A 16,493-nucleotide genomic window follows, 5' to 3' on the forward strand; every position below is an offset into this window, starting at 1 on the left:
GCTTTCCTTCCCCCATTGTCCTCTAGGATCTTTTGCATTCGTCCCAGTTTTAATCCCCCCACCTCATAAACCAAAGCAAAATGAAAATTCTCCTGTTTCCAAATGGAGCGTGTATTCCGTACCAGACTATCAAAGGTATCTCCCTTTGTCAGGTAGGGAAAGGCCACCGAAGGGGCTGCTGGGCAGCAGAGATAGAGCTCAGGTTGGAACGGAGAGGGGGTCAGGAGGCAGGGGCTGTGGCCGGTGCATGTTTCCAGGCAAGGCCCTGGCTGGGGTGGGGGGCATCCACCTGAGGCTGGGGGAGGTGGAAACACCACTGGGGCCCAGCAGACAGGCTGGCAGCCACCCTTCGCCGCAGACCCTGCCAAGGAAAATTAAAGAGCAATGTGTTTGCTTCCTGACACGAGTATAAACAACAACAGAGATCCTCTGGGCGGAATTCTTGCCTTGCGATTTCAGGCGGCTGGCTGTCCTCAGCTGCCCCTTCCCCGCCGTGTCTCCCTTCTCTGTCCCTTCCCGAGGCCGTCTGGGGAAGGCATTGCCCAGTATCCTAGTTTATCCCGGGAAACAGGAAACATAAATCTCCTCCCAGACGCGGTGGCCGCACAGGAGGCGCGCAGACTTTACTGCAGCTGCAAGAGGCGAACAGGAGAGAAGCAGAACCTGCCGTCGGCAGGAGGGTCGGCCCCGTGATGGAACTGACATATCTGAGCCGAAGCAAGAGACAGTGTGTCCGCTGCTGGGGAGGAACAATAGGGAACACGTAGCCAGAACTTAGCTGCACCGGGCACGTTCTGAGCTCTTGACATCAAGTAGCTCATTTATGCCTCATATCAACCTCAGGAGGCAGACCTTATCAGCGCCATGTGATAGCTAATGCCATACCCCAACTCAGCTAGGTCACAGTACCCTTGGTCAAACACCACTCTAGCTGGTATTGGGGTCAAACACCACTCTTCGAAGGTACGTTTTAGATGAGATTAGCACTTAAATCAGTAGACGATAGGTAGAGCAAATGACGCTTTAAATGTGGGTGGGCCTCATCTAATCAGTTGAAGGTCTGAAGAGATAAAAGACTGAGGTCCCCTAAGGTAAAGGGCTTTCTGCCTCCAGACTGTCTTCAAATTCCATCTGCAACATTAGCTTTTCCCTGCATCTCCAACTTGTTGGCCAGCCCTGTCGACTTCAGAGTTGTCAGCCTCTACAATCGCTTGAGCCAATTCCTTAAAATAAATCTCTCTATTCACATACATACAGATAGGATTAAGTGTGTTTATTTACGTATGAACAGATAGGATTATGTGTGTTTGTGTGTGTGTGTATGTATGTATGTACACATACATGCACATGCTATCTGTTCTGTTTCTCTGAAGAACCCTAATACACTCTACTTTGCAGAGAAGGAAACGGAGGCACAGAGAATTTTATTCCCTTGCCCAAGTCCTCAAAGCCAGTAAGTGCAACAGGCAGGATAGGAATGTATGCAACCTGAATTCAGAATCTGCTCACTTACCCAGACGCTCACACGCAGGAAGTCATAACCCGTCATCAGTGAGCAGCTCTATCTCTGCTGCCCAGCAGCCCCTTCGGTGGCCTTTCCCCACCTGACAAAGTGTCATGGAAAATGTATTTATTCAGGTAAACTTTAGCTGGAACAGCAGACATGGAAGGAACAGACTTTGAAATCAATGAGATTTGGTTTCAACCTCGGCTTCCATTTGATGCCCGTGACTTTTGAGTGTGTGATTTAAAGCTCTCCGGGCCTCCCTTCTCCTAATCTGTAAAGTACCATAAAAACTTCACAAGGTTATTGGGGGATTAAATGGGATAATTTTGTGTGCAAATAGTTATTTCCCAGTGTGCGAGGAAAATCATGTTCCAAGCCCTCATCAACTTGGCTTACCAGAGTCTTCTGTAATTTCCTCCCAAAGTTTTTTCAGTTCGTCAAAGCCACTGACCTGTGTCAAGGGCAGGGTTCCCACCGGTGGAGATCACTCCCACCTTGAGTTACTACCTCCTGCAGGGACAGGCTGGGTTTCAGAGCAGGGCCCGCTGTCCCGGACCCTCATTGGCATTCCTTCTTTGGGCTTCCCCTGGGCCAGCTAAACCTGCCAGGCTTCTCTTCCTCGTGGGGATGGGACTGCTCACCTGGGGTCCTCCCCTAAGGGTCCCCATCCCTAGGCACCCATCTACTACCTCTGTCTCCAGAGGCTCAAAGCCTGATAGGGGGTGAACAGGGCTCCTGGGTTTCTCTCTCCAAGGAAATAAGCAGGTACCTTCTCCCCCAGGAAGAGGAGCACAAGCAAAAGGACATTCGGGAACAAGATCCTTTGCCAGTAACAACTCTGTGGCGGGCCGAAAAAACAGGGAACCCAATCTGGGTTGTTTATGTCTTCTTTGTTGTTTTCTTTGTTGCTTCTGTTCTAGGCTGGATATGCTCCATGTGCTGGGAACCCCAGCAAAGTGTCTGACCTGCATCTTCTCATGTGAATCTCCCACCTCCTCTCTTGTGCTGTCATCATCGTCTCCACAATATGAAGGAGAAAGCTCAGATCCAAAGAATCCAAGCAGCATACCACTGCCTGACGAAGAGGGAAGAGCCAGGATTCACCCTTATGCCCGTCTGACTCCAGAACCCTCACCCTTAACCGCCTTTATCACGGGAGTGTTTACCTATTTCCAACAAACTTGAGTTTTTGTTTCTGGAAGGTGAGAGACATTCCATCCCAGCTCTGTCTCTAAGAAGGCAAATGGCTTTGAGCCAGTCACTGAATCAAAGGAGAGACATGGAGCAGAGTAATGGTGTCCCGACTCCCCAAACACTCACAGCTCTTAGAATGAGTAGCCAAAGAGCCTGAACTAATACATTTATACCACCTCCTTCTCAACGAGTACTTGGCGTTAGAGAAAGTTCTTAGAAATCGAAATAAACAAGGATATTAGGGATAAACTCTCTATCAGAGTCACAAACTGTATTGCAAAACTTAATGTGCTCATCTTTCTCCTTTGAATGGGAACATCTCGGTCTAGGATATATGATCATTATATTGCTGGGAGGGGAGCTAATACAGATAGGCCGAACACATTTCCAGTCCCAAGACTTTTCTCTGAAGCCACAGGCTTGATAATGAGCATATTAAGTCCGCCCATCTCCGCCCCGCACCTTCACCCAATGAGCAACACAGAAAAACACTGGTCTTTTCTATTCCAAAATAAACACTGGGCGTCTCTCTTTTTAAAATGCTAAAAACAAAAATGAAATAAAATAAAATGCTGAAAATAATCATAGAGATAAATATAACCAGAAACAGTTGTAGAGAAGGGGGAAAGAGAATGAGGGAGAAATCTGACAGACGCTCTATCTCTTTGTACTGGTCCTCTCTTCTTTGGCTTAATCCACCTCTTTTGTGACTATAGAACCGGAGCCCATGGCGGATGAGGTCTTAGCCCCATGCATGGTGAAGTCACTTCCCAAAATAAACTGGGAATTCAGGACACGCTGGCGAGGCCATTGAAATCAATTCAGCTCAACATGTGCACTGCTCCCTCTTATTCCCTACACCTTGGCCTTGGACATCCTTACCATAAGAAGTCTATCATTTTGATGAGGCACGCCAGGCCATCAGTCAGAAGAGGGTCCTTGTCTCACTCCAATGCACACACTCCAGAAATCTCTTGTCGATTTCCTGTTTCATTTTTCACCATTTTAATTCCTGTGTGTATTTGTTTATGTATGGCAAACGCATAACCCAAGTGTTCTCCCCGAGGCAATCAAGTTGCAAAAGAGTGAACCTTCACTTGTTCTTCCTGCAAATCTTTACCAAGCGCCCACTATGTCAGCAGGTGTCTACACAGACACAAAAAGACGCGGCCGCCCCCCTAAGAAACCACCTGTAGGAATCAACTCGGGGACCACCTCCTCCAGGATGCCTTCCCCAAGACCCGGGTCAGGATGAGAAGCACCGCCTCTGGGTCCCATGACCTTAGATCCTTCTGCACCCACGACCTGCCCCTCCCGGGTGTAACCGCCGGCTTCGTGAGGCTCCAGCTAGAGTCAGGCAGGTTTAAAAAAGGCTGCATCTCACAGCACTCTTGGACAAAGAATTGTAATAATGATGACGAGAATGAAGATGTGAATGATGATACAGCAGGGGAAAAAAAGGAATGCCTTTCTCAGGAAGGATTGCTTTCCTCGCTCCGTCTGCCCCACGTCTCTGCATGCGTCGCCCTGCGCGCTTCTCGGGGCACGGCGCGTGTCTGAGAGGATGACAGCATGATGTCAATTTCTTGCGGGGTGCTCCCCGCTCTGATTTGCGCCGTCCTACCTAATAGACTTCAGCTGTATGGAAATGAAAAATGGATAGGAAGTAGATCTTGCTGCTAAAACATATGTGTCAGAAAATCATTATGGGTATTAAATTACGGCAATAAAATGAACCAGAACTAATTTTGCAAATTAAGATCCAATAAATTTTTTTCATAGCCACACCTTTTCTTTAAAAAAAAAAAAAAAAAAGTAAGAAAATAAGATTCAGCCTAACGGTATTAAAATGGAACGTAAAGGCTTTTGGGGGTGGAGTGGGGTGCGGGTATGGACAGAAGCAGAAATTTCCATATGACAAACACATTAGCGTTTCGGAGGGCGGCCCGGGAAGGCTGTTCCTCCCCCGTTGGAAGAACACTGCCCCTGTGCCAAACACTATAATGATCAGTTTTTTAAGCTGACATACCTATGTATTTTACATGTAAAATTTATGTATACACATCCCCCTTCCTCTCTTCTGCTCCCCGCCCCACCTCCCTTCTCCCTAGACAAGGTTCTGCTGACGCCAGAAACTAGTAAATTTCTAAATTTCTGACAACTGCTTATTTTTAGAAGAGACTATTGCTGTCGGTCAAATTAACACGGAAGCTATAAACAAACCTTTAGAGCTTCGCCTGTTCTGGAGAATAACAGGATGTCTCCCTACACCCTCCAGCGCTTGGAGGAGCCCGTAATTAGCTCATTGTCCGTGAATAGGTACAAAGGAGACGGTGCCCGACAGGGGAGATCCTGGGGCAGATGTTAATTAATTAAGTGAGTAAGTTCCACCATCTCCTGGGAACCCAGTTGCGCAGCCACTCCTCGTTCCAAAACGGACAGCGAGGAAGAGGAGGCCCGGCCAGTGCTCACAGAGTGGGTCCTCCAAGAAGAGGGAAAAACAGGGTTCCCTTCCCTGCTGTTGCTTTCCTCCTGGCTCCGGCTCTGGCAGAACTTCGCCCAGCCGTTCTGCTACACCCAGCGAACCAAACTATTTATAGCCACACAATCATTATAAATAAAGCTGTTTATAACACCGAACCTTGGGCCCGGCATGACTTAAAACTGTAGACTGGCAGTTGTGAATTACTCTGTTACAGGCACAAGTGTGACTACTGACGGATACTTCCTCAAATTGTGACAAATAATGACAAGTTTGTTTGACAAACATCCCACTGACATTCATCTGATTTTGAATAAGTGGTGCTGCTTTTTAATTTGGTCCCTAAGGTCTGGGATCTCAGGGACTTTCTTTATTCTTTTTCTCTCTCCCCTCCTGCCCTCCCCCACCACAAGACTCCGTCCTGTGTATAGCTGCTTCTCCCCACCCCACCCCCCACCCCCATCACTGGGAGGGATTTGGGGCTGCTTAGGGGGAAGCTTATTAAGTCCGCAGTTTCTCTCATGGGACAGTTCTGCTGTTGGGGCTTTGCGAGGGCTTGGGGAGTTTTGTTAATAACACAACAGTGATGGGGGGGGGCCTGTGGAAATGTGGGCCAGTCCTCTGGTGCTGGATAAAGGCAGAAGGAGGGACCCCAAGGGAGTCTTGGTACTGGGGGGAGCTGTCACCTAGAAATGCTGGGGGTTGGCTGCACATGAACCAGTGAAAGACAGAGGGACTTACCTCACCAGGCACCTGATCTGAGAGATCTTGACTGGTCCTATTTTGGGTCCCCAAGCTGGGGTTCTCTCTTTGGGTGAGCTGTTATAAATGTATGTTGGGGGGATTTCAGAATGCCAGCAGACCTTTGGCATGTAATTCACCCTTTTACTGGGAGAAGAGTTGAGTCAAAGTCTCCCACTACGGTTAGAGCAGAGCTAGACTAGAACTCAGCTCCCTGGGCTCGGGCGGGGGTTTCTCCTACCATCCTTGAATTGATTCATGCACGCAAAGCATGTGAAACTGTTCCTGCCCCCCGGCAACCATTCCCTGACTGCTAATTATTATGGGAGTGGTGATTTTCATACAGTACTTTCCACGGCTAGTCTGAATTCCCTCTTTGAAAGGCTGCCTTCCAGGGCTCCCCACTTCCATGGTCTGTCTTCTCTGTCTGATTTACTTTTTTTTTTTAGATTTACTTGTTTATTTGAGAGAGAGAGAGAGAGAGCAGGGGGGAGGGGCAGCGGAAGAGGGAGAGACTCTTCAGCAGATACCCCGTTGATCACGGAGTAGATGCGGACCTCGATCCCACGACCTTGAGATCATGATCTAAGCTGAAACCAAGAGACGGACACTCAACCAGCTGTGTCACCCAGGCTCCTGTGATTTAATGCTTATTTATAGGAAGTGCCCAATCTCGCCTCCCAGGCCCACTTTTTCCAATTTATCTTAAAAAGGGCTTTCAGAGCTATGTCTTTAATGTCATGACACAGTTGCCCATCCCCTCCCTCATCTCCCTGGCCAGGCCAGAAGCACAGTGACAAGGGTCACTCTCAGACCTTATAAGGACAGGGCCCACCCCTGAGAGTGAGCCCCTTCTTGCATGTGCATCCTACCTGCTTCTCAGCTGCTTTGCCTTAGTCCTGACCCTACTCCCTCCTCCCCCAGAATAAAAACCCACCAGTAGTTCCGTATTTCCCCGAGTCACCACAGGCTTCTCCCCTGGAGGACAAGGTCTCCACCTCCTTCTCCAGTTCCAATCTATTCTTCTTCACAAAGCAGACTCTCCACTCTTCCCCGAATATGCCCCCTGAGAGAGTCTCCTGTTTGCTTTGATATGGATGCCCTCCCTCTGCATTATAAAACTCACACACACATCTTGCAAGAGTCCTGGCAAATGCCCAAGGAAGCCTGTACTGCCTGATGGTGCAGCTGCAACCCTCTTTCCCAGTTTCCCAGGAATACCAGTGACCTTTCCGTGTGTGTCCCCGTCTGCTCCTGTCCCGTCTTCATCCCGCGTTAAGGTTTCTGTGAAAGTGTTTATGTTTCATCTTCTTCTCCAGTAGTTAGGAGCACCTCTTTCTTAAAGCCTCTTGGTATCTGGCATAATGTAGATCCCGAAAAGGCAAAACGTCTCAAAACTCGGCTTACTGAAAGGGCACGCAGAAATAAAAACAAAAACAAAAAAACAGTATCAACTGGTGTACATCCACTAAGATGTATAAATCAGTAGCAAACCCTATCCTGGGGTCATGTGGCTGACACTAGCCCAGGCTTCTGCCACTCTGGAAGGTTCCATGAGGGATGCCCACCTTCGCCCTGACCCGCAGCGGCGCATACTTGAAAGAACTGAAAATGAGAGGGAGTAGATAACTGGCCAGACTGAGGCAGTGAAAGATGCTGAAGGACAAAGAGGCAAGTATCTCATTAACCCATCAGTCAGTGGGGCCCTCAAACGTTTATTTCGAGCCTGCAATGCTCCTGATACAGAACCACCCTTCAAGGATACACGTGTACCCTGCCTAGGGGCACTCACCATTGCCACACTTGCTATCTGTCTCCACACCCTTCCAGCTTTCATGATACTAAGCCCCTTGGAGCTCCTGGTCTCTTGTTGACCCCTCAGTTCTGATGTTTCTGATGAGAGAATTTGAAGCTCTGTCGGGCCTCTCCCGTGGAGCTCTGCTCTCCTAGCCTGCCAGGCCCCGGGGCTGCTCCAGACCCCCGTGCTACCCCGTGGACACCGGACAGGAGTCACCCATCAGAACCAACCCGTTCCCCGGAGGAGGAGCGGGGGACAAAGCATCAGCTGACCAGCTGACAGCAAAAAAGGAAAATCACAAACTGAGCACTCCTACAAGAGCCCTTTCTTCCTCCAAAGCCACACGGGAAGGAAGGCGCCAGGCTGGAGAGGCGCTGGGGGTCCCTTTGTGTGCTTCCGTATTAACACAGTCACACTTTGCCATGCAGATGTCACTTCCAATAAACACCAGGGCTTTCCCGGGCCTGGACTCTAATTGAAGGAATTGTTACTGTTGGTGAATGGCTGGGGAATTAATTAATGCAAAGCCAACCACTCCATAAATGGCTGCTTTGTGAGCGGTCTCCGAGTCCCGGGGACCTCGATTCCTGTGGTCAGCGCGGCCCCAGTTCTCCGTGTCGGCCAGGGATATTTGCTATCACCGTCTGCCCCTTTCTAAAACCACCAGGGGACAGGGGAACAGGGCCTCATCTGGAGCCTGGTGGGCACAGCCAAACATCCTCTGACTTCTCTGCAGCTGAGCATGTAGTGTGGAAAAACTGTCCCCTCCCCAGGTTCTGGATTTTTCATGCACCACCTTCCTTTTTGAAGAAAGGCTTTGCTTGCAAGTTAAAGATGGCAACAGGAGTGCGAACAGATAAAAAGTCTCTTCTCAACCCTCTGCACTCCTAAACTGGTTCCTTCAGCTTTACCCAGGTGCAAGAACACACACACACACACACACTCTCTCTCTCTCTCTCTCTCTCTCATGCCTACCAATGCCGCACACGCACAGTTTTTCTGACAGGAATGACTGTCTCCACCTCATTTAAAAGTCAGCTCCAATGAACCTTTTGGGTAACCTGCTTCCTAGGAATAGAGGATCCAGGAGGAAAAGAGCTGATCAGTAAACGTGCCAAGCCCTCTCTGCCTGATACACACACACCTCACTGAACCCACAGGCTGGGTGTTTTCATTCTTTCCCCAACTTCTGTATACGGGGCATGTCCAGACCCCACTTTTGTTTTTGCTTTGGTGGTAGCTTTGTAGTCTCCTCAAGCTAAACGGCCTGTCCTAAAATCCCCCTTTAAGCTTTAAAGAAGAAGAAGAAGAAGAAGAGGAAGAAGAAGAAGAAGAAGGAGAAGGAGAAGGAGAAGGAGAAGGAGAAGGAGAAGAAGAAGAAGAAGAAGAAGAAGAGGAAGAAAGAAAGGTACCATGATGCTAACAATGATGGAATTAAGGACAGATTTTGTTTTCCTTTATGCATTGTGGGGATATCCAGATATTCTACAGTGAAGGTTTTATATTCAAGAAAAAAAACTGCCTGATATTAAAAAAAAAATAGAAAGAAAGAAAATTATTTTAGGTTTATAACATCCCTCAAGATCCTGAGGTTTGCTTTGGCAGCTTTATCTGATTTTTGCAGAAGGGGTGTTCTGGTCTTGAAAATTAGCCTGGGTCATAAAACAAGGAGGCTATGACATTCCCTGAAATTGGATCTTAAACCACTGGTTTCTGTCTGAACTTAGTGAAAAAGCAGTCAGTAAAGGAGAATTTATCTTTGAAAGCTCCATCCTCTCCTTTCTGTATTCTTATCCCTCATCCCATGCCCTTACCACTCTTACAGTTCCCATCACTTTCCCTATTTTGTTTTGTGTTTTTTTTTTCTCCATACTATTCCTTTTTTTTTTTTCCTTACTATTCTTTTTTTTTCTCCTTACTATTCTCTTTTTTTTTCCCCTCCTTACTATTCTTAAAACACTTCAAGGTTGGGGCTTGGTGTCAGTCATTTACACTATAGTATGAATTAGAATAATCAGGATTTATTTAGCTACATTATAAGTGTATGTTTGCATTTTAATTCTCAACTCAACTATATAATGAAAGGTATGGGCTGATGAAAGCAGTCCTCACCTCTGCATTTCTGAAACCAGACACCTAGTTTCCTGACTCTTTTGTTTGTGGGAAAGGCAGGCCCCTGACTGCAATAAATGTTTCCATATTAGCTACAGAATATCAGCATTTAATGTCTCTGCCCCTTTAGAAACAGCACACACTGGAAAGCCTACTAAATGTGGGAATGGTTGAAATAATGTTCAGTCTGTGAAAATATTCACAGATCCAGGTCTTTTCAAAGACAGTATTCTGTATTCTTACTTATAAAATCATATTTGCTTCCCAAAGATATTGAGTACATATACCGAGTGCCTAATAAATAAAAATGAGTAATGATTTCGAGTGCTGGATTTTGGACACAGAAGGGGAAACTGTATCCTAGAGCATTTAAATAACCACTCAAGGTCGTTCACTGGTCAAGGTAGGGCTTGGCCAAGAGAAGGGGGTTTCTGGTTCCTGGGTTCGTGTTTCAACACATCATCTCTCAAAGCACCTAATTCAAGTCCCAGACAAATCTGACAGCCTCACGTTGATGCTGACGGGAAGGTTCAGAGTTACCCTCCTCATTCTCTCCCCTTTTCTTTGGGGCAATCCTTGGCAAGTAGGCTATGAAATGAGGTTGAGTGAGCAAACACCATGTGGCTGACCCTGCTAAGCTTTGCCAACTTATTAGACCATACTCTGCCGCTAAATGGGCAAAAATGCAGAAGGAAGAAAAACTTAGAATGAAACAATCGCTTGTCTTTGCTCCTATTTCCCTCATTCTGACCCACGTCACAGCGTGGTCAGTCCCTGGTTATCCACACATTTCATGGGACCGAGAGAAGGGGGGGGCAGGGGGGATGGCACTGCCAAGAAGCTTCTCCAGGGCTCAGCCCTTAGGAAGAGTTTCCCAGTGGAAATCCACCTCCAGCCAAAAGGCTGAATTCATGATAGCCTTGTATTACTTATAGAGGGATGTTTGATACTCTGTCCCCAAGGTTAGATCTGGGGTCACCTTCCACCAGACCCCATGGGGACCAAATCTAGGTGCCCTAGTCATCGTGTATCCTGTATATTTGCCACATTACCCTGTCTGCTGTCACCTAAAGCCCACATCAGATCTTGACCTTGACTTGCCAATGTGTGTTACCTAAAGAACCTTAGTACCTGCCATTTATAGATTTGTTCACTTATTCAGCTAAAATATGGTAAGTGGTTACTGTATACCAGGCACTGGGCCAGGCTCCTGCTATATAAAGAAACCAGACACACAGCTCTTGCTCTTGACAAGCGGATGTGAGAATCAGAAAGGGACAAATGACAGAGAGCCAAGTTAATTTATACCCAGATCGACAAACGCCTCTTTACTCTTGAAGACTCTGATCAGACATCGCCCTCTTCAAAAGGCTTCCTGCCCATCTGCAAGCAGGGCGTGCTTCCTCTCCTATGCCCTGCTAATAGGCGGGTTGTTACTCGACTGCAGAATTTTTCATATTGTTAAAGTTATTTCTATGCACCTCTGCTCGATTTTTGAGACTGTGTGTGAAAAGGCAGGAGGATGGAGAGAGGAAAGGCAGAAACTGCTATTTCACATCTCCAGACACCCACAGTATCTGGGACTTTTCAAATGGTTGGATGGATGGATGGACGGATGGACGGATGGACGGATGGGCGATGTCCAAACTCTCTTGTCCCCTTCATAGATTTCCTTGACCCAAATACGTGTCCACATGAGAAATAAACTTTCCTCACAGCTCCTTAATATATAGAGCATGATTATTTCAGGTTCATCATGCAAACTTCCAGAATCTGGAGACGTGAAATGTTCATCTCACTCCGTCAAAAGCTCATTTGGTTGTCTTTGTTTATGTTTCTCCAGGAGCGTAATTAGAGTACATGTCAGCATATGTGAGTGTGGGTGTGTGTCAGTCCTCACGGAATTGGGCAACGTCCCCCATAACGGGGGTCCCTCCAGTGGGTCTCAGCAGCGATGGAGGGCCTGGAGGGGTGTGCCAGGAAGATGGGGAGATTCAGCCTGTCAAAGCCAGTCATATTAAATCTTAGTGCTCATTCAGTGCCTGTCACAGAAGGAGAAATCTGATGACACCCGAACATCAGAACAGTTATAGCATCCGTTAAATGGCTTGTTAATGTGATTGTTGAAAATTCTACACAGAAATGACACTGGTTACAACCAGAGCAAGGCAGGCCTGGCTCCCAGCCAGCTTCTCCCGAGCTCGGTCACCACGGCAGGCCAGGTGGACGGGTGGGGGATTCCACTGCTACCTGGCCTGGCCTCCTGCCATCATTTTAAAGCTTTCCCTCTGTCTTGTAATCTGTTTCTTGAAAGAGAAGCCTGGCAGTCTCCCCCTGCCGCCCCCTCCTGTCATGAATGTTACCTATCTTTACAAGTGGAATAAAAAATTTTTACACCACAAATAAACAGAGCTTGGAAACAATTTGTCTATTCTATTTTTGGTGGGAAGGATACCTATCAGAAACATTCCATGTTGGTTTAGGGGGGCCTGAGTAAGAAAACTCTTCCGTAGGCTAAATCCATTTCATTTGATACCCAAGCAACAATCATAGAATCTTAGGGTCATAGATCTTGAAGGTGGCCGAGCCAACCTTAAGTTTCTCCTGAAAAGTAAGTGAGCTATGGCATGGTGGACTGGAGCAACAATCCAGGGGTCCTGATGGTCAGCCCAGCTTATCTCCCACTCACCCCACCCCTCACTACCTAAAAATCCAGATGCCTCACTGTAGTCTTTAGTAGCAAGAAACCCAGGTTGCACTCTTGGACCTGGCCCTGGTCCCAAGGACATCTCTGACATTGCCCTGCCGCCCCCTGCTTCTATCTCTGAGGAAGGATGCTTGGCTCTCTGAAGTGCCGTGCGGGCTCTGCCCACGCCCCCCCCCCCCACCCCCGGCCCAGGTGTGTGAGGACTGAGCCCCTGGGAGGCAGGGTGACCACAAGCTGGGTAGCTCTCTTCTCCCCCAACCCCGCCCAGGAAACAGACGTCCCAAAGCGGCTTGTTACCATTGCTTACTTGGAAGGCCAGAACCTTCCCTGACGGGGTCCTTTTCTTGCAACCCTTGGTAGTGGCAACAGATGATTTCTCAAAGGCCTGGATCACCCCGCCTCCCGTTGTGTTTTTCCCGGACACACTCTCCCCTCGTGGGCAAAGCCCTGAAGTGATCTTCTGGTCAGTTTCAGCGCCTCCTGCCGTGCAGGCCCTGGGAATGAATTACGCACAGCAAATGACAAGCCCCTGCTAGTCTAACTCTTCAGCTTACATTGGAGCTCCCTTGCCTTCCTCAAGACCCATGGACATGAAGATCGGCCCAGTTCAGTTCCTGGCCTCCACCCACACCCACAGGAATCCTTCACCCCGCTCTCCCCCCATCTCTTCCCTGCCGCGCTCTGAGCCACGCTCTGAGCCACGCTCTGTGCGTTGGTTTTAATGGCTTTTCTTGAAGGCAGGTTACCCTCTGTATTAATTTCCTAGAGCTGCCGTGACAAATTACCATGATCTTGGGCACTTGAAAGAACAGAAATGTACTCGCCCACCTTTCCAGAAGCCAGAACTACAAAATCAAGGTACAGGCGGGGCCATGCTCCCTCTGAAGCCTCTAGAGGAGAATTCTTCCTTGCCCCTTCCAGTTTCTGGTGGCGCCAGGCTTTCCTTGGCTTGTGGATAAACGGTTTCAGTCTCTCCTTCTCTCTTCACACGGCCTCCTCCTTTTCTTCCCCTGTGTTCTCTTCTGTCTCTTTAAGGACACTCATCACGGGGTTTAGAGCCTACCTAACACAGGGTGATGTCATCTTGAAACCTTTAACTGAATTACATCTGGAAAGGTCCTTTTCCCAGATCAGGTCACATTCACAGGGTCTCAGGGTTCGGATATGGATCTGTCTTTCCAGAGAGCACCATGCAACCCACGGCGCCCTCTTCTAGGAGCGCCACTCAAATCCTGCTCCCCGGCAGCAGAATGGAAACCTTCACTTTGGAGTAACTCAACGATTCAGCCGTGAAGCGTTGAGTGCTGCCTGGGCACTGGAGGTTGGATATTAGTTCGGTATTAGACACACCCGGTGAATAAGGCATGGTTCCTGCCCTCGAGAAGTTCTTCTGTCTGACCCATCAGGCAGAAAAGCAAATAAGTCATTACAATACAACTTGAGAGAGAGAGAAAAAAAAAAAAAAGAATTGGAAAAGTCCCCTCACTCAAGAATCCGATGGCCCATTTCCCTGGCAATTCCATATTCCAAACAGTGTCGCTCTCTTTTTGTTCCTGTGCCACAGAAATCTGCTTAACCAGGAAAAAGAGAACGGATGGAGGAAGGGAAGGGTCATGGGAGACAAGGGAGGTTTCTTCCCTGAGGAACTTTCTTTAGACTGCGGATACGTCTGTCTAGATATTAAAAGTAAGGGCAGATGTTTGGCAAAAACAGTGCACTAGGGGCATGACGTTTCTGATGTCTGAGCAGAGAGCAGCTCGGAGACAGAAATGACTCACACACGGGCAGGAGTGATGGCTCCCTGAAAAGCTTTCCACATATTTGTGCACAAATCGACACGTTGGCCGGGTGCCAAGGAGCAAGCGTGCTCTTTCACTGTTGAATTGTTTAAGCATTTCAATACTTGAGTTATGCGAGGCCATATCTGAGCTCCCATGTGAAACCTTGCATGTTTAGCGCTCCAGATAGGAGATGGCCTGGCTCACAGACAGAGAAATCAGGCAAACGCTGTCCTCCGCTTCAAAACAAAGAATCTAAAAACCCTCTCCTAAATTCCTAAGGGGCAGGGCAAGGGAGGTGGAGGGGAGGGAGGGTGTGAGACATTATTCAGGATGATAAGGACGCCAGGTGGAGAGAAATAAAAAAATATACCTTGTCAAGTAGTTCTAGAAGGTTCTTTCTATAGCAAAGCCTTCCACCATTTAGGAAGCCAATTGTGGATAATACTTATCCTTGAGAGCCGATAAATACAGACATAAAAACGACAGGCAAATAGACAATGTACAAATTGGCTGGAATATTGTGATTCAGAAATAATCACTAGCTAGAGTGGTTCCTTTGCTCTGGACTTCTAAAAACACACTTAAGTAGTATTTTACAATAAAATGACTTTTCTTCTGACTTTTTCTTAGTGGAGACTCAATGAGTAAAACATAGATAATCATCCTAAACCAGCCCTTATCTTCAGGGCTCTGCCATTTTCTTTGAAAAATAAATTATGTCCCAGAACAGTTCTAAGAAAATTGGCAGAGATCCACCAGCTGTCTGAAGAAAGTTAAAACTGTAAAATTCTCTAGGCATTCTCATGCTTTGCTGACTCTGCCCAGCATAGAACTTCTCAATTCCAGATAAGTGGCCCTTAGACAACACCATGTTGCAATTCCAATCTTTGCACTTAAATGACTCATGTTAAATCCTGAGTGGAACATCTTGACCAATAAAAACAATAATATGCATAATTGTAATTATATCCTCAGAACTACAAAGGAGAACACCACACACCTGCTCACACAGCTGAGAAATATTACGAAGTTGGAGTTGATCTGGCTAAGTCCCAGATTCTCTGAGCTTACACTGTAGCCAAAAGAGGACAATGTAAACCGACCTTATCTAGCTCTTAAAGATCAGGGTCACCCCCCAGCTGGACACTGGTTTCCCTTTTACAAGTAAGTTCCCCACAAAAGTTGGTTCTAACCCATTTCTCATTTCTAATTCAGTCTGCCAGAAGAAGCAAGAAACCCCATCCTCCAAAGAACAAAGAAATGCAGGTGATGAATTCTGTTTACAGATCTCATTTGAGAAAATGTCAGTGTAATGTGCTGTTTGTTCATCAACCTACCATGGCCATCCTAGGGGCTCCTGCTGCTGCAGACTGTGCCCACTGTGTCCCTCCACCTCCCACCTCACCCCAGGACGGGGCTTGAAATCTCAGGTTCACCAATGTGGCTGCCACCTCTTGCCCTAAGCAAGATGAAGTCAATAAGACCAAAATGTAAAAAGGCCAATGGGTCCATCCATTTTCACATTATGTAACAGATTAAAGGAAGGTCTTCATAAAGGTATGCCCATGTCCTGGACCTGTGACTATGACCGTATTTGGAGAAAGAGTCTTTGCAGACATAAGTAAGTTAAGAATCTGGAGATGAGACCATGCTAGATTATCTAAGTGGGCCCTAAATCCAAAGACAAGTGTGCTTATATGAGATACAAAGAGGAGAGACGCATAAAGAAGAAGAGAAAGCCGTGGGGAGATTAAGGTAGAAGTTGTCATGTCACAGGTATAGCCAAAGAATGCCTGGGGTCACAGGAGTTAGAGCGTACAAGGAAAGATTCTCCCCTGGAACCTTTCCCAGAAGCACCAGGCTCCACCAACTCCTTGATCTTGGAATTTTGACCTCTGGAGAGGATAAATTTCACCCAAGTTTGGGTGAAAACTCATACCTCTTGTTTCATTTTCAAGGACAAATTACACTCTCGCGATCCAAAAGGCCACATCATGCTATGATCAAAGCTCATGGGTTTGGTTTGAAACCTCGTACTCTTTCATTACATAATTGGTCATATCCCTCAAATTGATCAGGCAATAAATACAATTAACATCTATTAATTTGTGGCAGCAAGCACAAAGATGAGCTAGAAAATATTGCTCAACATATGCTGAAAGTTTTCACTA

The 16,493-nt window shown here is 47.2% G+C and overlaps 1 long non-coding RNA gene across 1 annotated transcript; it reads right to left on the bottom strand.

Moving 5' to 3' along the window:
* Positions 1–4,105: 4,105 nt before the first annotated feature.
* On the bottom strand, positions 4,106–7,579 carry LOC132018791 (uncharacterized). Its single transcript, XR_009404587.1, has 3 exons — positions 7,493–7,579; positions 7,153–7,330; positions 4,106–4,339 (listed from the first exon to the last, which is right to left on the bottom strand). It is a non-coding gene; the product is annotated as an uncharacterized LOC132018791 (long non-coding RNA).
* Between the last annotated feature and the right edge of the window lie 8,914 nt (positions 7,580–16,493).

The sequence above is a fragment of the Mustela nigripes genome, chromosome 5, assembly GCF_022355385.1.
Source record: "Mustela nigripes isolate SB6536 chromosome 5, MUSNIG.SB6536, whole genome shotgun sequence".
Lineage (NCBI taxonomy): Eukaryota > Metazoa > Chordata > Mammalia > Carnivora > Mustelidae > Mustela > Mustela nigripes.